Source organism: Triticum aestivum, chromosome 3A (genome assembly GCF_018294505.1).
Source record: "Triticum aestivum cultivar Chinese Spring chromosome 3A, IWGSC CS RefSeq v2.1, whole genome shotgun sequence".
NCBI lineage: Eukaryota > Viridiplantae > Streptophyta > Magnoliopsida > Poales > Poaceae > Triticum > Triticum aestivum.
In genome coordinates, this window is record NC_057800.1 from 464,654,684 (window position 1) to 464,676,941 (window position 22,258).

Below are 22,258 nucleotides of genomic sequence, written 5' to 3' on the forward strand. Positions count from 1 at the left end.
GGGGCACCTCCCCCAATCTTGGCACAAGCCAAGGGGAGTTCCCATACCCGATACTCAATTTTCCTTGGTGATGAAGAAGGAGGTGGTGGTGATGAAGTAGAGGGTTCGTCCTTCTTCTTCCCCAGCTTGCGTCTGAGGGTGAAATTATCCATCCCCGGCTCATCATTCTCTATTTCAAGCTTTATTATCCTTTTGCATAATGCTTCTTTGCTTTCTTCCTTGAAGCGAGGAGGGACTGGTTCATCTTCATCTTCATCTTCCTCATTGGTGTACCACATATAGGGATAAGTATCCTTGAAGATATTCTTATCCAGAGGCCGATAAGTAACCGGACAATCCTCCTCCGAATCTTGAGACAACATATTTTCAGATCTACCAGAAAATAACAAGGAAAAGAGAATAGGAAACTTGTCCGTGATACGATGGTCAATAGGTTCGGGGGGTATATAAAGATTTTTTTATCTTGGGAAACAAGCAAACGGAAGAAAAACGGAGTCCGAAAGGTACCCGAGGTGGGCACAACCCACCTGGGTGTGCCTGGCAAGCACGCCCTGGTGTCTTGTGCCCACCAGGGGTGCCTTCCTGGTTGTTTATTATTTTCCTAATTTTTAAAATATTCCAAAACTGACAGAAAATATTTTTGCCGATTTTTCGGAGTCCGTCCTTCGGGTTGGTACCTTCGGCATAATTTATTTTTATTGCTCTAGATCGATAAATCTCCTCGATAAAATAGGGTCCTTCCCATTTGGAGAGGAGTTTTTCTACAAAGAATCTGAAACAAGAGTTGTACAAAAGAACATATTCTCCAACCTTGAACTCACACTTTTGGATTCTTTTATCATGCCATCTTTTAACCTTTTCTTTGAATAACTTGGCATTTTCATAAGCTTGGGTTCTCCATTCATCTAGTGAGCTAATATCGAATTACCTCTTTTCACCGGCAAGTTTGAAATCATAGTTGAGTTCTTTAATTGCCCAATATGCTTTTATGTTCTAACTCAAGAGGCAAATGACAAGCTTTTCCATAAACCATTTTATAAGGAGACGTACCCATATGATTTTTATATGCTGTTCTATAAGCCCAAAGTGCATCATCTAATTTCTTAGACCAATTCTTTCGGGACCTATTAACAGTTTTTTGCAAAATTAATTTTATTTCCCTATTGCTAAGTTCAACTTGACCACTTGACTGAGGATGATAAGGTGATGCTATTCTATGGTTAACATCATACTTAGCAAGCATTCTACGGAAAGCACCATGAATAAAGTGTGAACCACCATCAGTCATTAAATATCTAGGGACTCCAAACCTTGGCAAAATAACTTCCTTAAGAATTTTAATAGAGTTGTTGTGATCAGCACTACTAGGTGGAATAGCTTCTACCCACTTAGTAACATAATCAACAACAACCAAAATATGTGTTTACCCATTGGAGGAAGGAAAAGGTCCCATGTAATCAAATCCCTAAACATCAAATGGTTCAACAACAAGTGAATAATTCATAGGCATTTCTTGAGGCTTACCGGTGTTTCCAATTCTCTGACATTCATCACAAGATAAAACAAACTTACGGGCATCCTTGAAGAGAGTATAGCAATAAAAACCAGATTGCAATACCTTATGAGCAGTTCTATCTCCCGCATGATGCCCTCCATAAGCTTCCGAGTGACATTTCCATAAGATTTGTTCCTGTTCAAGATCAGGTACACAACGTCTAATAATACCATCTACTCCTTCTTTGTAAAGATGTGGGTCATCCCAAAATTAATGTCTTAAATCATAGAAGAATTTTTTCTTTTGTTGATATGTGAAACTAGGTGGTATGTATCTAGCAACATTGTAATTAGCATAGTCAGCATACCAAGGAGTGTTATGAGAAACATTTATTGCAGCTAATTGTTCATCAGGAAAACTATCATTAATAGGTTGTGGGTCATCAAGAATATTTTATAGCCTAGACAAGTTCTCAGCAACGGGTTCTCAGCTCATTTTTTATCAGTGATATGTAAGTCACATTTTTGTAGCAAAAGAACCCACCTAATGAGTCTAGGTTTAGCATCTTTCTTTTCCATAAGATATTTTATAGCAGCATGGTCAGTGTGAACAATTACTTTAGAATCACAATGTAAGATCTGAATTCATCACAAGCAAACACCAGTGCTAAAAATTCTTTTTCAGTAGTAGCATAATTACATTGGGCACTGTCTAGAGTTTTGTTAGCATAATGAATAACATTTAACTTCTTATCAACTCTTTGTCCTAGAACAGCACCAACAACATAATCACTAGCATTACACATAATTTTAAAAGGAAAGTTCCAATCAGGTGGTTGAACAATAGGTGTAGAAATCAAGGCTTTGTTAAGTGTTTCAAAGGCTTCTACACAATCATCATAAAAAACAAATGGAACATCCTTTTGTAAAAGATTTGTAAGAGGCCTAGAAATTTTAGAGAAGTCTTTAATAAATCTCGTATAGAAACCGGCATGACCGAGGAAACTACGAATACCTTTGGTATCTTTAGGACATGGCATTTTGTCAATTGCATCAACTTTAGCTTTATCCACCTCAGTACCTCGTTTAGAAAGGTATATCCAATAGCAGCTCAGTGCTTCTTTAGAACCTTCAATAATCTTTCTTCTTCATGTTCTGAAAGGTTAGCACTAATAATAACACGATATATCTTTTTCTCATCAAGATAAGCATATTTCAAAGTGTGTGGCAATTGTTTTAATTCAAACACAGGATCAACTTTAGGTGGAGGAGGACCTCCTAGAGTTTCAATAGGCAAATTGTGTTTAAGCAAAGGTCGTTGTTCGAAGAAAATTTGATCTATCTCATTTCTTTCATGCATATGCATATCATTCTCATGGTCTAGCAAATATTGTTCTAGTGGATTAGTAGGAGGCACGACAATAGAAGCAAGACTAATTATTTCATCCTTACTAGGCAATTCTTTCTTATGATGCTTTCTACTAAACTTAGACAAATTAAACTCATGAGACTCATCACCGAAACTAACACTGACAGTTTGTTTCTCACAATCTATTTTACCATTAACGGTGTTCAAGAAAGGTCTACCAAAGATAATGGGACAAAAGTCATCTTGTGGGGAACCAAGAACAAGAAAATCAGTAGGATATTTTATCTTCCCACACAAGACTTCGACATCTCTAACAATCCCAAGTGGTATGATGGTGTCCCTATTAGCAAGTTTAATAGTAACATCTATGTCTTCTATTTCAGCGGGTGCTATGTCATTCATAATTTCTTGATATAAGGTAAAAGGAATAGCACTCACGCTAGTACCTATGTCACATAAACCATGATAACAGTGATCTCCTATTTTAACTTAGACAACAGGCATGCCAACAACAGGTCTATGTTTATCTTTTTCATTGGGTTTAGCAATTCTAGCAGCTTCATCACAGAAGTAAATAACATGCCCATCTGAATTTTCAACCAGGAAATCTTTAACCATAGCAACACTAGGTTCTACTTTAATTTGTTCAGCAGGTTTAGCCGCTCTAATATTACTTTTATTGACTACGGTTGAAACCTTAGCATGTTCATTTATCTTAACAGGGAAAGATGGTTTTTCAATATTAGCAGTAGGAACAACCGGATCAACATTACAAATAATAGTTTCATCTTTAGCTATTACTAGTTCCTTAATTTCTTCTTTAACAGTTGGGTGATATTTAAACCACTTCTCCTTGGGGAGATCAACATGAGTAGCAAATGATTCACAAAAGGAGACTACTATCTCAGAGTCAAGTCCATATTTAGTGCTAAACTTTTGAAAAGTATCGATATTCATAAAATATTTAACACAATCATATTTAAGCTTAATACCTGACTCTTCGTCATGTGGGTTTTCAAAGTAGTACTTTCCATCGTCAGACCTCCTTGCACGTGCCCACAAGTAGTCTCTAGCGCGTTCTGATGGGGAACGAAGCATGAAAATAAAAAATCCTATGAAACACCCAAGATCTAATCTAGGAGATGTATAGCAACAATAGGGGAGTGTGTCAACATACCCTTATAGACCGGAGGCTTTAGCGTCGTAACACAGTTGATGTAGTCGTACTCTTCACGGTCCAATCGTGATCCAATCTGATCTAGTGCGGAACGAACGACACCTCCGAGTTTAGCACACGTACGGCTCGGCGGCCTCCTCTCCTTCTTGATCCATCAAGTGAGGGAGAGGAGGTAGATGAGATATGAACCAACACAACGGCGTGGTGGTGGTAATTGCAGCGGAACACCAACAAGATTTCACCACCCGCTGCCGGATCGAGGTGGAGGCTTATCGGGAGAGATAGGAGGCTTGGGTTTGGTGTGTGCTGCCCTTGCGCACCCTCCCCGCTATATATAGGGGTGTGGGAGGGCTAGGGGAGGCAACCCTAGCCCCTCCTTGATTGCCCGTATATGCGTTGGTTTTTCCCCAAAGAGGAGAGGATGATGCAGCACAACAACGGTAAGTATTTCCCTCAGTTATGAAACCAAGGTTATCAGTCCAATAGGAGAACCAAGAAACACTATGTAAACAATACCTGCACACAAAACAACAAAAACTTGCAACCCAACGCGTAAGAGGGGTTGTTAATCCCTCCTCGGTATTGAGATAGATTAAATTGATGAGATTTGATAAATAGATCTGGCAAAAACAGAAAATAAAATAAATAGAGAAAAAGTGCACCAAGGTATTTTTGGTTTTAATATGATAGAAAATAGACTCGGGGCCGTAGATTTCACTAGAGGCTTCTCTGGAGAAAATAACATACGGTGGGTAAACAAATTACTGTTGGGCAATTGACAGAAGAGCAAATAATTATGACGATATCCAAGGCAATGATCAAGTATATAGGCATCACGTCTAAGATTAGTAACCGACTCCTGCCTGCATCTATTACTGTTACTCCACACATCGACCGCTATCCAACATGCATCTAGTGTATTAAGATCATGGAAAACGGAGTAATGCAATAAGAACGATGACATGATGTAGACAAGATATATTCATGTAGGAATATACCCCATCTCTTTTATCTTAATGGTACCGATACATGTGTGTCATGTCTCCTTCTATCACTGAGATTGAGCACCCAAGATCGAACCCATCACAAAGCACCTCTTCCCATGGCAAGAACAATCAATCTAGTTGGCCAAACCAAACCAAAGTTTCGGAGAAGAAATACGAGGTTGTAACAATCATGCATAAAAGAGTTCAACAAAGATTCAAATAATATTCATGGATAGATCTGATCATAAACTCACAATTCATCGGATCCCAACAGACACACCGCAAAAAGTCATTACATCAAATAGATCTCCAAGAACATCGAGGAGAACATTGTATTGAAGATCAAAAAGAGATAAGAAGCCATCTAGCTACTGCCTACGAACCCATAAGTCTGTGGCAAACTACTCACACATCATAGGAGGGGCAAGGGTGATGATGAAGAACCCCTCCATGATCGTTGACCCCTCCGGCAGAGTGCTGGAAAAGGCCTCTAAATTGGATCTCGTGGTTCTGGAACTTGCGGCGGCTGGAATTGTGTTTCGTCTACTCCCCTAGGGTTTTGGGGATTTTAGAGTATTTATAGAGGCGAAGGTCGGTGGAGAAGCTTCCCATGGTGCCCACTACCCACCAGGGTGCGCTTAGGCCTTCTAGCGTGCCCTGGTGCCTAGTGGGCCCGACGGGGCTCCTCTGGTGCACTTATTTGGCTCCCTGGGTGTCTTCTATCTAGAAAAAAACTCCCAAAAGTTTCATGGCATTTGGAACTCATTTGGTATAGATATTCTGGAAAATAAAAAACAAGCAGAAAACAACAACTTCCACCGGGCACTATGTCAATAAGTTAGTCCAAAAAATGATATAAAGTTGCTAGTAATTGAGTATAAAGCATCCAAGAATGATACTTTAATAGCATGGAGCAATAAAAAAATATAGATACATTGGAGACATATCAGCATCCCCAAGCTTAATTCCTGCTGGTCCTCGAGTAGGTAAATGATAAAAACAGCCTTTTTTGATGTGGAATGCTACCCATCATATTCATCACATATTCTTTTCTTTTGTAGCATGGACATTTGTACTTTAGATGATTCAAAGCAATAGTCTATAATTTGACATGAAGACCTCAATACTCAAGCATGTCAACAAGCAACCATGTCTTTCAAAATATCAACACTAAAGAAAGCTATCCCTAGCCCATTATGTTCAACCATTGACCCATTCATGAAACACACTAAAATATTAGCTACATCCAATGCATAATTATGATAATAGTGCTTCCTAGTTCGTTCTTTATAAAAGAAGATGGAGACTCAAAAAAATAAAAATTGCATAAAATTAAATAGATAGGCCCTTCGCAGAGGGAAGCAGGGATTTGTAGAGGTGTCAGAGCTCAAAGCTTAAATTGAGAGATAGAATTGTTTTGAGGGGCATGCTTTTCCCGTCAACGAAAACGACCGTGAATTCTCAATACTTTCCATGCTAGATACATCATAGGCGGTTCCCAAACATAAAATAAAGTTTATTCCTTTTTCCATCATTCTTTCACAATCCATGGCTAGACGTATCCACGGGTGCCTTCCATACCAACACTTTCCAAGGAATTTATTATTGAGAACATAAAGTATTTTTTTTCATTTCGAGACTGGGTATCCCTATTACCTGCCACACTCTCGTGCAATGACAAGTGAATAAACACTCATCTTGAGAATAACATATCTAGCATGGAAAATATCGGCCATCCCCTACCGCTTCATGAGCAGTACGAGCACACAAAAAGAAAATTCATTTTGAAAATAAGAGCTGGCACATGCAACTTTACTTGGAACGACACGGAAATACCGCATATAGGTAGGTATGATGGACTCATTTGGCACAATTTGGTTTAAGGGGTTTGGATGTACAAGCGACATTCCCTCTTACTACATGGGAAGGCTAGCAAAAAGATTGAGAAGAAACCAACCAAGAAACGAAAAACGATCATAAACGAGCATTAAACATAACTAACACTGAATAATGCACCATAAGTAGGATGTAACTTCATTGCATAACTATTGACTTTCGTGCTTGCATAGGGAATCACAAACCTTAACACCAATATCTATTATATAATTAAAATAAAAGTCAAATAAGCCATCATGTTCATCCACATAAGTTAAAATTATCTAATATGTTAGATTGTAATTTTAACAGCCTTGATTTAAAATAAACGCATAAACGAGCATAAGTTGTTTTGTCACGTGTACGTGCATAGAACGGACCAACACATCCATGTTCCATCACGTGTAGTGCATAGCACAGAACAACACGTCACGCCAACTAGCAAAGATAGTAGTCAAACCTAATTATATAAGAAACCTAAACAAATTAGGACATCCACCTGACGTGACATGATGAAAGTTCGAAGACAGGAACAAATACGTACAAGATTTCGACATGGTCTCGGCCACGTCAACCCAGCCACCTCCACCCATATAAACAAGTGCAGCCGGCCAAACAAGCACATACCAAACAATTGGAAATCGACAACCACCATGTCTTGAAACATGCCACACGGAACACACGACTCACCGTCCACACAACTTGAAGTCGACATAGGTAGCACGACGAAAAGTCACCTCCAACCGCTTCACTTGACGTCCGACGAAGTCACGCCAAAGCCCGCCGACAACCGACAAAGCCACACCCAGCTGCTCCAATCGATGTCGGAAGAAGTGATAACAAAACACTTCTGGCCTGAATCATCAGACTTGGTAATTGTTATTTAACTAACTTTTTTTCTAGGTAGAATCTTCATAAATGCTATATACATTGACAAATTGTTTCCTATTAATTTTGAAGACATAAAACTATGGCATACGAAAAGTTGAGCGACTTAAATACAAGGGGGCAGAATTGGAACATTCAAGTGAAAGTAATGAGGATTTGGGATTCGGTTAATCCTACGACCGATGAGCTTATTAGCCTAGATATGATACTCATGGATGAGAAGGTGTTTTCCCAATATAGTCAATTGGACTTTTCTTTCAGATTAAGCAACAGTTACTAACCATAATTCATTGCTTTTACAGGATGAAACAATTCATGCTACTATCTGGAAGAATCTAATAAACACTTTTAGATCAAAGATCAATGAGAGGTCTATTTATGCATTCAGCAATTTTAAGGTTGCGGAATCCACAAAATATAGGCCAGTCAGCAATGAAATTAAAATATTTTTTGCATACAATATAAAGGTAAAGGAGATAAAAGCATCTTCAGAAGTTTTTCCAGACTATTGCTTCGAGTTTGCTACCATGGAGACAATCGAAGAAAGGGCAGAAAAAGATACACAATGCTCGGGTATGTTTATAGTTGTAATTATGGCCTCCAAATAATTGATATTTCTAATTTTAATGTTACTAATCTCCAAATATATAGATGTTATTGGACTTCTAAAAAAATGAAGCCCGTGGAGACAAGAATAACAAAAAAGAGCCCACAACCTTCATATATCCGCAAGATTGAAATACTAATGCCAGAGTAAGTGCATATGCATATGCATGTCTGAAATTTAACTAAGCCTACCCCATGTGGTTAGCACTAACTTCTCGGATTAAATTCGTTAGGGGTGATAAACGTTGTGGGGAAAGTTTGCTTATTTTTTGACCGAGAATGTTATCGGCAACCAAACTGTCATTAGTATTGCATCAACGATTCTGCAGAGATTCAATGGTAAGTCCATAAATCTTAGATGCTATCCTTATCATTTACAAATTCTAATTGGTTGATTAAATAGGTTTGTGCCTGAAGTCAACGAGTGCCATAAGAATATATATAGATCTGGATATACCAGAAACACAAGAACTTCTTGAAAGGTATGAAACACTAGCAATTAAAAAATTCCCACTCATGAATAGTGACTCATGTTGATTCAAGATTGTATATATTATTATTTATTTTATATATGTGCAGGGACTCAACACAAGTAACCTTACCAAAAATGATGAGTATAGATAGAAGTAATCAAGGAACACTAGAAGAACAAATGTTTTACAGGCGGAGAACATTGTAGGAACTTACTCAAATGAGGCATGGAAACAAGCAAGACTAGGTAATTCATCGGATTTTCAATAAATGATATCATCAATATTTGTGATAACAAGTTAAGACCTACATTGACAATTCATTTAATATTAGTAACAATGGAACCATATTCAATTTATATATGTGACTTAATTCTCGACCCCTACCCCAATGCTAATGTTGATTGTTTTCAGGATTTGTGTTCAGGTCAATAGCTACAGTAGATCGGTTGCAAGAAAATATTCAATGGTGGTACATGTCATGTGATAACTGTCCCAAAATGGTTATCGGAAATCGACAAGTATTATTGCAAGAGTTGTGGTATATATCCAGGAAAGGTCACACCTCGGTAAGCATATTATATTACTAAAATATGAACAATAAGTGTTATATTATATTTACTCCCCACTAACATGAATGGTATGTTAGTATCGTATTCGGCTACAAACTAGTGACCGTACATCTACTACAAGTTGCACTTTATTTGACGAGGAGGCTGCAAGATTGCTTAATACATCTGCATCTGACTTGCTGAACTCACTGGATGGGAAAACAGAAGAAGCGCCAAAGATTATTCAACAATTATGTGGAAAGAAATTAATATTTTGATTCAATCTCAGTGATAGTGATCTCACATTTGGCACACAAAACTATTCTCAAAAAAGAACATTTGTGCCTGATGATAGGCTTGAGATGCTCTACTTGAACGACAGAGCCGAGGAGGTAAAGGTTCATTAACTTTGTTTCAAAAACAAAGTACCATCTTTAGAATTCCTTAACCAATTCATATTACATTTGTTGCAAAGCAATTGATGGGTGATGATGTGGACACTATGTTAATGAAGAAGCAGAACGTGCCAGATAAAAAGGTGATTGATTTTTTGATGATACACACTTGAAATTTTAGAGATGTGTCTTATTTGAAAATGTATATGTATGCAGTCACAGAATGATAAAGTTTCACCTTCCTGCAAACTGGTGCCTATGAAAGAGGAGCCATGTGATGGCAGTGAATCTACATTAAACAAAGACAAGCAGCAAGACAAAAGATCATCATTGTCATCACTTGAGCTATGTAGTGGCAATAAAAGGAGACTGAGATCTGTTGTAATACCGTCGGATGACTTAGAGGATGAATGCACGGAGACGAATTTGCCAAAACAAAAGAAAAAAAAGGTGTCCACGAGAACAAGAAACAATTTAAAGGCAAAGCCGAAAATGCAGTGCCTGAAGATGAAGATGAAGTACATAAAGCAAGGCCCAGAAGAACAAGGATTCTGTCTAGATAATAATTGGATCATTAGCTTATGAAATAAATATTATAACAATCTATTTGTATCGACCAAGATAAGTAAGAGTAGTTGACATCAACCAGGATAACAAGGATACTTATTATATTAAGGGGGTGGATAATAGCAATATTCTTAGTCTAAAACAGATTGAAAACTGTCTTCATGTAATTTCGTTTATATACATGCTATTGTATCAAAATCAGTACGAGGATAGCACAATAGATAGGTACATACTACAAGACCAAAGATTGACGCATTAGGATTCAGTTCACAATTTGAAGAAACTATACTTTGGCAAATCAATATGGGGCCAACACAATAGACAGGACTATACCTTGCTTCAGTAACTTCATAGAACAACCGGGTATTGTACGTAACGCTAGCTTTGCCCGGTGGCACCATTCTGACCAAAAACAAAGTTCCCACATTTAGACTTAGCATCAAAGCAAAATATAATATCTAATCACATTAATTTCTTAGTTCACTAAAATTTGTTGGCAACTGGAAGATTGTTTCTCAGTTACTTGATAGGGTGACTACAAGTTACTTGAAGAAAATTCAATATGTAAGCTTCTGCTCAACAAACCTATACCCAAATTACTATCCAAGGTGACATATTAACACACAGAAGGTGATCTAATTACCAATAGCAGAATAATCCATCAAACTAATTTGAAACAGGTTTTTTCAAAACTAAAGTATCAATAAAATATTGACAGATAATAGCCAACTTCCAGTTCATAAAGCCTTTTTCATGAATATATTATTCCTTGCTAAGAGCAAATTAAAATACTATGTATTACAACACTGGTACAAACAAAATAGAAGAAATAATCTTCATTACATAGGATGCATATCATCAGTTGGCACTTACATGCAATGAGAAGGCCAGCATCTCATGGTCGTGTGCTACTATTTGTATTCCACGATCTACTTATACTAATGTTTCACCATTGTCACTATAATACATATGAGGACAATATCAGCAAACCCAAACTCCATCCCATACCTCGGACGTCAGATCCAACAATTCATCATCAGCAGGCAACTTGGCAAGTTCCCACCAATTGGTTCGCACACAGCCTCCTCCATGGGGCCAAACTACAGCAACTCTGCCATGGCTCTCTAGCCGCCGACCATGAAGAGCTTGAGTAGTGCAGCCCCTGTGTTTTCCCTGCAACTACCCATGGCCAATCCACCGGACTTGACGAGGTCTTCAAGGATCCACATCCTTGAGAACAAGACCAACGCGTCCGCGCACTCCGCGCAACCACCAACTGCGCTAGTAACTGAAGAGATTCAAAGAAATGAATGGAGGAGCGAAGATGGATTGGGAATCAGTTCTGTGATGGCAAGTACCGAAATCTTCATCAGCCGGCTAATCGGAAGAGGTGGTGCATGCGGATGGATAAGGATGCTGGTGGGGATCGACTGAGCTGCGAGAGAAGAGTTTTTTTAACCAACGAGAGAAGAGTTCTACACGTAGATGAAGGCATGTACGTTTTTTTATACGTGTGGTCATTTTCTAAATGGGCTTGCATCAAAACAGCTAGGCCTACATCAAAACCGTTGGGCCTGAATATGCTTTATACGTGCTGTATGTTGGGTTTGGAATTTTTCTCTCTATTCCGTAATCGTGGCGCCGGTTTTTATTGTATTTTTCAAACCGACCCATGTTATCTTTCCTTTTCTGTTGTAAAATGAAAAAAGAAGCGCGCGTACAACATGATTCGATCCGGCGACCTCCCGAATATACGCATGATGCAATAACCACTCGAACCATCTACCTTCAATTGTTTAATTACTACTTCTTCCTCCTTTTCTACTTATCCGTTTTGTTTTGTTTTTTATTTTTCTTTTTTCGTTTTTATTTGGAACAGTTTTTTGTTTTTTATTCTTTTTATTTTCCTAATTTGGATGAACTATTTTCATAATCGATGAACTCTTTTTCAAAATTGATGAACTCTTCTGTAAATTGATGAACTTTTTTTCAAAACCGATGAACTCTTTTCATAATCGGTGAACTTTTTGGTAAAACCGATGAACTTTTTTTCAAAAGCGATGAACTCTTTCCATAATCAACAAACTTTTTTGTAAAACCAATGGTCTTTTTTTCAAAACCGATGAACTCTTTTCAAAAATCGATGAACTTCTTTGTAAAATCGATGAAATTTTTTGTAAATTGATGAACTGTTTTTCAAAGCCGATGAACTCTTTTCATAACCGACGAACTTTTTTTTTAAATCGATGAACTTTTTTTAAAACCGATGAACTTTTTTTCAAACCAATGAACTCTTTTCATAATCGATGAACTTTTATGTAAATCGATGAACTCTTTTCAAAGTCGATGAAATTTTTTCATAACAATGATTTTTTCCCAAAATCAATGAAATGTTTTTTTAAATCAATAAACTTTTAAAATTTTATGAAACTTTTTCTAAAAATCGATGATCTTGATTTATGATTTACGTTTTTTCAAAATAACTAATGTCTTACTAAGGGAAGCATTAAGAAGCACAGTTTTTTCCATTATACAAATGAGTTAGAATGATCTGGTGGTTATCATGTTAAACTGCTAACGTTTAGGTGCTGGGTTCGAATCCTAGCAATGCTATATTTTGGTTATAGTGTCCTTGTTTTTTCTTCGCGATGCCTATTGATTCAGTTGGTGGGCCGGCCCACTGGGCATCGCCAGTGAGCGCTATACAGGAGCGCCCCTCAATTCCTACTCCTTATCGAATAGGCTGATACGAGCATGCGTTGGCGTACTGCTCTTAAATAGCTGGAACATACACTTCGATTAACCAAGGGGATCGTATCATCTCAGAATGGACCTACATTGAATCGTACCATCTCAGAATGGACCTACATTGAATTGCTAGAAGAAGTTGCACACGAATCAGGCTTGTCCGACTTCAGATTAGAAGGTAAATGCTTTCCGTGGAAAACTACTACTCCCTCCTTCCATCTATATAGGGTCTAATGCGTTTTTTTAAGACTGCCTTTGACTTTTGACAAGATTAATGATACATGAAATGTATAATATGAAAATTATATCATTGGAAGCTCCTTTCACATACGAATTTGACGGTATGCTTCGTGTAAGTTGCATGTCATATATTATTGCTCTAACATTTGGTCAATATAGCCTTGAAAAACGTATTAGACCCTATATAGATGGAAGGAGGGACTAGTACTTACCAGCAGTTCAAAGCAACCTCCTAAATTTTTTTATTCATTATAGTTTTATTTACATTTAGGCATATATTACTGACTCGAATAAACTATTCTCACACGTCTTGCCTTGGCTCTTCACATAAACTTTATTTTCTTTGAGAAATTAGTACCAGCTTCTATGATGAACAAAAGGTGACTCACATACTCATAAAGTCATTGCAGCAATAAAAAGATATGCTCTAATAATTTGTACATGGTATAAAATATTTTCCAGGATCGCTACAGGATTTGCTTTGCAGCAAAGATACAATTACGACAATAATTAGGACATGCTTGTGAAGCTTTACAAAATTAGAAAAACAAAGACAAGAAAACATTATCAGGTATATCATTGACCTTTTTTCAATCTTCATGTAATGCACACTATCTTCTTTTGTACATTTCTAACATATACATCTCAAATATTTACCTTTGTAAATATTGCAGAACCTAATAACTTTATGTATATTGCTAAAAATGATTTTAGAGAGTACTTCGCCTTAGTAATTCCCATGGAACAACTGTCATTCACTAAGAAACAAGCACACTGCCACTCCAATAATGCCATACACCGCAGCTCGAACCACAGAACACAATAATCCTCAAAGCATGACCGATAAGTATTATAGGCTGTCTACATGCAACCCGCATCTCCTATTTAGTGCATATATTTTGTTAGCCTGTTGACGACATTATGCATAAATTAGAATTCAACTATATTATACTATATATTGTTAAAAGAATATCCAATGCAAAAATGAAGGGACAGTGCACATCAAAATCAGCAGGCTGACTTACAAAAGAAGCTGGAGAAGCTATTATCAGGAGGAAACATCAACTCCAACAAAAAAGGAGTAAGAGATGCATGAATACACAGGAAACAACCAATAAAAAAGAAGATGCTTCGCGGAAGAGAAAGGAACAAATCAAAGAAAGAAAAGATGTCAAGCGTGCAAGAACAAATGCGAGCGACAATGAGCTTGAAAGCAACATCATAGAAAGAACCAGCATCACTACGTCCGGAAGTTATTATAGCATGATATGGAACTTCGGAAAGCCAATATATAGATGTGAACATTTCAATGCAATACTATGGTGTGAAGAATTCAATGCAATACTATGGTGTGAAGAAATATTAAATTCTCATAGAGGAACCAAAAATCCTTCTTTCGGAATTTGCTGCAAACAAGGTAAAATTGACCTACCAAAGATAGCATATCCTCCACCTTACCTCACAGGGCTATTAACAGGTGAAGGAAGTGATGCAACAAACTTTAGAGAAAATATAAGGTCATACAACTCAATGTTCTCATTCACGTCAATGGGAGGAATTGTTGACAAAGAAATAAACAAAGGCAAAGGACCATATGTTTTTAGACTGCATGGCCATAACTACCACCATATTGGAACTCTTCTACCTAAAGAAGGTAACAAACCTTGATTTGCCCAGCTATACATCTATCAGACAGAAAATGAGGTGCAAATCAGGATAGATACTTCAAGATGCAATGATAAAAAACAACGGTGGACCCTACCATTGTCAAAGAACTACAAGAAATGTTTGATGAGAACAACATCCTTGCAAAATCAATTAGAATGGCAAGCGATAGATTCGAAGAATAAGACTACCACGATTACACTCTTCGAATACTTGGAAAAAGGAACGGAACACACAACCTTCCATCTGCATCAGAAGTTGCAGCATTAGTTGTAAGAGACCCAACTGGAGAGAGTGAAGGACGAGACATCATTATCGAGCACAAAAATATGGAACCTCACAGAATATCAGAAATCCATCCGAAATTAATGTAAATGCAATAACCGTTGTTGTTTCCATACGGAGAAGATGGATTCAAGCTTGAAATACCTTACAAGTGAATAAAAGAAGATGACAAAAGCAGAAAATATGTAACCATGCTAGACTACTATGCATACTACCTACAGCAAAGACCCGACCAAGGAATGTCGCTGCTAACATCTAGATATCCATCGCTGCAATTTTGGGTGGATGTTTACACATGCATTGAGCAAAACAGACTAAACTGGATTAGGAATAATCAAGGGAAGCTACGAACTAAACTTTATAGTGGACCGCAGGACACGATTGAGAGAGGGGACACCAGAACAGAGCAGGTCGGAAAGAGGATAATTGTACCTTCATCATATACAGGAGGTAGAAGAAACAAGGCACAAAACTTGCAAGACGCATTTGCAATATGCCATTGGGATGGATATCCAGACCTATTTATAACATTCACATGCAATGCAAAGTGGCCTGAGATCCAATACATGCTAGATGAAGCAGGAGGAGGCCTCAAGCCAGCCGACCGACCAGATATTGTTGACTGAGTATTCATGATAAAACTGAAGGAGCTAATGAGAGACATCATTGTGAAGAAACACTTTGGAGAAACTATATCAAGTAAGATCAGTCGACTACTAATCTCTAACTAATAGCACCTTAAGTTCCAATTTTTAAGCACACAATAGCATTTATCTATTTATTAAAATGATTCCAAAATTTAACAAAATAAAACTATATATTCAATCAATGCAGTTATCTAAACAATAGAGTTGTAGAAGAGGGGACTCCCGCATGCGTATATATTGGTATTTATCAAGGAGAATTACAAGTGCAAAGGACCATTAGAAATCAACCAAATAATCAGTGCGGAGATCCCAGACAAAGATGTCAATCCGGATGGATATGAAGTTGTTGAAAACTTCATGACACACGGGCCTTGCGGAGAGGCAAATACAAAATCACCATGCATGATGGACAACAGATGCACCAAACACTTCCCAAAACGGTACAATGTCGATGCCACAATCAATGAGGATGGCTTTCCCGTATATAGAAGGCGAGAAAATGGAAGGAAGATCAAAAAGGGAGAAGCAATGCTCGATAATAGATTTGTCGTGCCATACAACAGAAACCTCTTGGTCAAATTCCAAGCGCACATAAATGTGGAGTGGTGCAACAGGTCCAGGTCAATCAAGTACCTATTTAAGTAGACCCATAAAGACGACGACCAAGTAACAACTGAAAGGATCGAGAAGAGGTGTCTAGAGAGGGGGTGAATAGACTCCTAACAAGAAAAGGTTGCAGTTTTTATTTTCTTCAAGTTAAGGTAGAGTTTTAGCACAAGTTTAAACATCCACAATACATTCAAGCAAGCATGGCAAGAGTATATGAGCAACGAAAAGTAAAGCATGCAATTTGCAAGAAAGTAAAGAGATGGGATTGGAGTGTGCAAACACAATTGGAGACATGGAGATTTTTGGCGTGGTTTCGATAGGTGGTGCTATCGTACATCCACGTTGATGGAGACTTCAACCCATGAAGGATAACGGTTGCGCGAGTCTACGGAGGGCTCCACCCACGAAGGGTCCACGAAGAAGCAACCTTGTATATCCCACCATGGCCATCGCCCACGAAGGACTTGCCTCACTAGGGTAGATCTTCATGAAGTAGGCGATCTCCTTGCCCGTACAAACTCCTTGGTTCAACTCCACAATCTTGACGGAGGCTCCCAAGTGACACCTAACCAATCTGGGAGACACCACTCTCCAAAAGGTAATAGAAGGTGTGTTGATGATGAACTCATTGCTCTTGTGCTTCAAATGATAGTCTCCCTAACACTCAACTCTCTCTCACAGATTTGGATTTGGTGGAAAGATAATTTGAGTGGAAAGCAAGTTGGAGAAGGCTAGAGATCAAGATTTATGTGGTTGGAGTGGATTATCTTGACCTCAACACATGAGTAGGTGGTTCTCTCTCAGAAAATGTATGCTGGAAGTGTAGGCATGTTCTGATGGCTCTCCTCACGAATGAAGAGTGGGTGGATGGGTATTTATAGCCTACACGCAAAATCTAACCGTTACACACAAATCACCAAACTCGGTGGGACCGAATCAGAAAACTCGGTTAGACCGATTTAGCTCAAAATGTGACCATTAGGCATTTCGGTGGGACCGATATGATCAACTCGGTGGGACTGATGTGTTAGGGTTAGGGTAAAACCTCATCTCGGTTTGACCGACTACACAAACTCGGTGGGACCGATTTTGGTAATGAGCGAAACAGAGAGTTGGTCAAGAAAACTCGGTGGGACCGATTGCATATCTCGGTGGGACACAAATTATTGCAATAGGCAACAGAGAGTTTGCAAGCCCATCTTGGTGAGACCGAGATCCCATTGGTGAGACCGAATCGATTAGGGTTTGTGGCAGTGGCTATGTCAAGAGAACTTGGTGGCGCCGGATAGAAAGTTCTGGTGGGGCCGAGTTTGACTTTTGGTTTGGGACATATGTGGATATGGGAAAGTGGTTGAGGGTTTTGGAGCATATCACTAAGCATTTTGAGCAAGCAAGCCATTAAGCAACACATCATCCCCTTTTAATAGTATTGGCTTTCCTATGGACTCAATATGATCTTGGATCACTAAAAGTAAAATGTAGAGTCTTGAGCTTTTGAGCTTGAGCCAATCCTTTGTCCTTAGCATCTTGAAAGGGTTCCATATCCTCTTGTCCACGCCACTCCATCTGTTGAACTTGTCTGAAATATACTAGATGAAAACATTAGTCCAACAAGAGATATGTTGACTAATTACCAAAAGCACCCAGGGAGCACTTGTGCTTTCAATCTCCCCCTTTTTGGTAATTGATGACAACGTACATCAAAGCTTTAGATAAATATATAGAAGATACTAGGTAAAGCTTTGGAAAGACATGTAACATGCATGGGCTCGCCCTACATGTGTGCATCCATGTCAATATGGAATGTAAGAGCATGTGAATGCATAATCATGACAGAGCAAGCAATGTGTTACATGTATCATGGCTATATGCATTAGAGCAAATGATGTGAATATGTGAAGTGTAACTACATGTTCATGATTACTTCTTGCAAACAATATGTACATTAGCAAGAAATCTTTATGCACATGAGTGTGATGCATATACTTACCTTGTGGTCTTGAGCTGGCTTAGAAAGAGATGAACCTGAGTAAACAAGGTTAGATAACACAGATACATCTACTAGACAGAGCAAACAAAAGAAGCCACAAGAGTATCAAGATTGGGATGACATGTAGAGTGTGAGTACTGGGTACTCTATTGGATATATACATGTCCCCAAAGGTAAAAGATATGCAATGAATTCAAAGACTTCCTTCCCTAGTAGTATTTCTCCCCCTGAATCTTGTATTGGATAATGGGAGGACATAGGGAAACAAAATCAAAGCAAAAAAGATCATAAACATAAACATAACATAGACATGTCTTTCCCCTCTTAAAGACATGTGACTTCTCTCCTCTTGAATACCAAGCATCTCGGGCCTTTGATGTGATTACCTCTATCTCCCTTTTTATCTCTCTCCCCCTTTTGAAGAGAATAAAGCTTTGATGTGATCTCTCTCTCCCCCTTTGACATCAATTTCCAGGAAGGGATCTTCTGGAGTGTGAGTCAAAATAGGTTTGGTCCTTGAGTCACAGAGCAAAGCAGCATATAGATTGTGATGCTGGTAGAGGACAAGAATCATCGAGTGGAGCTGGAACAAAAATATAGGAACAAGTGGCACCAAGTTGTGTTCTTCGGTTGCACCAAAAGGATTCGGTTGGACCGAAAGTAGCAAACCGGCGTGTCCGAGTTCAACACAGAAAATGAGCAATAGTCACCTCAGCTCACTAGGCAAATAAGATCTCACAAAGATTTGCAAGGAATTAACTGAAGGATTTGCAATGAATTGGATGCAGAAAATGCAAAACAAAAAACAAGGAAAAAGAAAAAGAAATCTAGATGAAGGGAAACAAATATGCAAGAGACAAATGCAAGAATACATAGAAACACTAGAGAACTTCATCTAGAATTGGTCGGCGACAGAGTCACCTATGTGAGAGTATATTGACTGAAGAGTCAAGTGAGAACACTTGATCGTAGGTCACACTCATTGTTTAAGCTCAAAATGGGGTTACCATTTTTCGTTTAAGCCTTTGATGTATTCGCATCTTGTTGAGCTGCTTTGACCCATGACTTGGAGTAAAGCTTCTCTAAGATGGAATAACATACCTTGGGTGATGGTGTTGAACTTGATCATGTAGTTGAACATGCGTGGGGTGCTCAAGGTTGATGAAGCGCATCAATGGTTGGGAGCACCACTTCTAGTTTGAGTTCATCTACCAACATGTGTTAGTCTTGCAAGGAAGAGCACTTGTGTATCCAACATGACAATCATGAAATTTGATACCAAATGAAATTTGATATATAGAATTTGTCAAAGGATATGCTGAGGGGTTTCATGCTTCCTTGTCTTCAACCACCATTGTGTAGAGACTTGGTGATGTAGAGATTGCTCAAGATGTGAGTGAGTTGCAATCTCATGGATTTAGATTCATCCAAGTACCTACAAGGGTTAGGTACATGCAAGGGTACAAATTTATCCAAGACATATTGTCGTGGAATTGTCACGGCAGATGTCCTAGCGAAAGGACTTAGTCGTAGGGCCATCGCAACTAGGAAGCTTAAAGGGGTTAATCGGGACAAAGAACACGAGAGATTTATACTAGTTCGGCCCCTTACGGTGAAGGTAAAGCCTAGTCCAGTTGATGTTGTACTGCTAGGTTTCAATGACCAAGGAGAGAATCCGCTTGCTTGGCTATCGATCTGTTCTTTCTTGCCCTAAGCCACCGCCGGGTCATCCCCTTATATACACGGGTTGACGCCTGGCGGCCTACAGAGTCCCGGCCGGCTCATAAAACGTATCCGGCTCGGTGACTTCTTTTATATGCCTTTCTCTACAAGTCTTTCTTTACATATGGCGGTTTACAATATTGGGCCTTAAGCCACCTCTGGTCTTAGGCCTTCTACAAGTCTTAATAAACTATCATCTTGAATGTTTACTGGGCTTTTTCTTGTAACCCACCATCGGGGTTGACCCGGCCCCTCCTGGGCGGGTCATACCTGGTAGCTATATCCCCAACATTAGGCCCCAGGTTGACTTGAACTTTGTTCTTTGTCAATCTTCAACACTTAGACGAAATCTATCCCCCTCTTTCTGTAAAACTCTGTAACCCGCCATGATGTCATCTTCTGAAAACACGAAAGCCTGCTATGACGTCATATTCAACGGATCTTTATCTTTTAATGTCTTCCGAGAATCTTGGCATCCGTTTAGCTGGATAATCATTATTTTGGTCTTCCTCGATTTCATGCCTGCCTGTTCACTTAACCCTTTATAAATAGGCTCGGCCGGTCCTTCCCCTTTCTTCTTGCCACCTCTCTGCCTCTCGAGCTCCACCGTCGCCGTAGCGCTCACCGTCGCCCTCAATGTCGGCCGCTGCATCACCCTGAGCTCATCCCGAGAATCGCGGCGACCCTTCGTAGAAGCTCTGCATTCGTAAGTTCCTACCTTTCCGCGCCCTTAGATCTGTTTAGGGTTACGAGTTCATCGGTGTTCTTCGCCGTTCATCACAGACCTCCTTGTAGTTTCTTCTCCACACCCTCTTTTGATCTAGAAGAAAAGTAGAACTTATGCGGTAGTAGTTTTACGCCCATTTTAGATGCTAGTAGATCCTTTTCCTTTACACAAATACCTTCTTAGAGCTGATGAACTTCTCTGCGCTTGTTCTGTAGGTCTAAATATATTTTTCTTTTCTGACCCATTTTGATTTAGAATAATAGAAATAGCTTGGGAAACCTGTTTGTCTCAACACTTAGCCAATTCTGTTTCTGGCTTCCTTTAAATGTCTTTAGTCATGGCGGCTTATCACGCCAGCTCACTTACCCTTTCTATGTCATTATCCCTTACTTAAGGCGCCATTACTCATTTGTACCATTATCATTTGAATTTTAATTTCACCATCGAATTGAACCGGCACATTGCTTTCCTTTCAATTTGTCCCTTGGCTCATCATGCCGTCAAAAGCACCAACTGTCTGCAATTGGGTCCCTTCAATAGTTACTGAAGATACCTTGAAGGACTTTGTCACCATAGGATTTTTGCCAGAGAAAATGTTATGTATTATCGTGCACCTGACCCGGACGAAGAACGGCCTCAGCCCAAAGACGGCGAAGTTATCATTTTCACTGATCACATGAACCGGGGCTTCTCACTACCCGACTCTAAGTTCTTCCGAGACGTTCTGCATTTCTTCAAGCTTCGCCCACAAGCATTGGACCCAACTCTATATCCAATATCTGCAATTTTCAATTTCTTTGCGAGGTATATCTTCAAGAAGAACCGACCGTAGAACTTTTCAGAGAATACTTTTATTTGAACTGCCAGAATGAATGCACCAACGTCCTTAGTTTGCAGCTTGGTGGAATCTCAATTCAGCGCCGACAGGGCGCCGTTTTTCCCTTAATAGTATTACCGAGCCATCCCAAAGATTGGAACCAGACCTGGTTCTATTGCCAAGACACGTCACCAGCAAATGAAAAACCACTGCCGGGTTATCGCGCGGAGCGTCTGGATTCCAAGTTTGTGCTTCCTGGTAAACTTACTGTTGTTGAACGCAAGAATCTTATTCCATCTATTAAAAGGATTAATGCCTTATTAGGGAATGGCTTAACCGGAGTCGACTTGATCCGTTGCTGGATCTCGTGGCGGGTCATCCCTCTAAGCCGCCGATCCAAATTAATGTATGAATATGGCGGAGGCCCAGA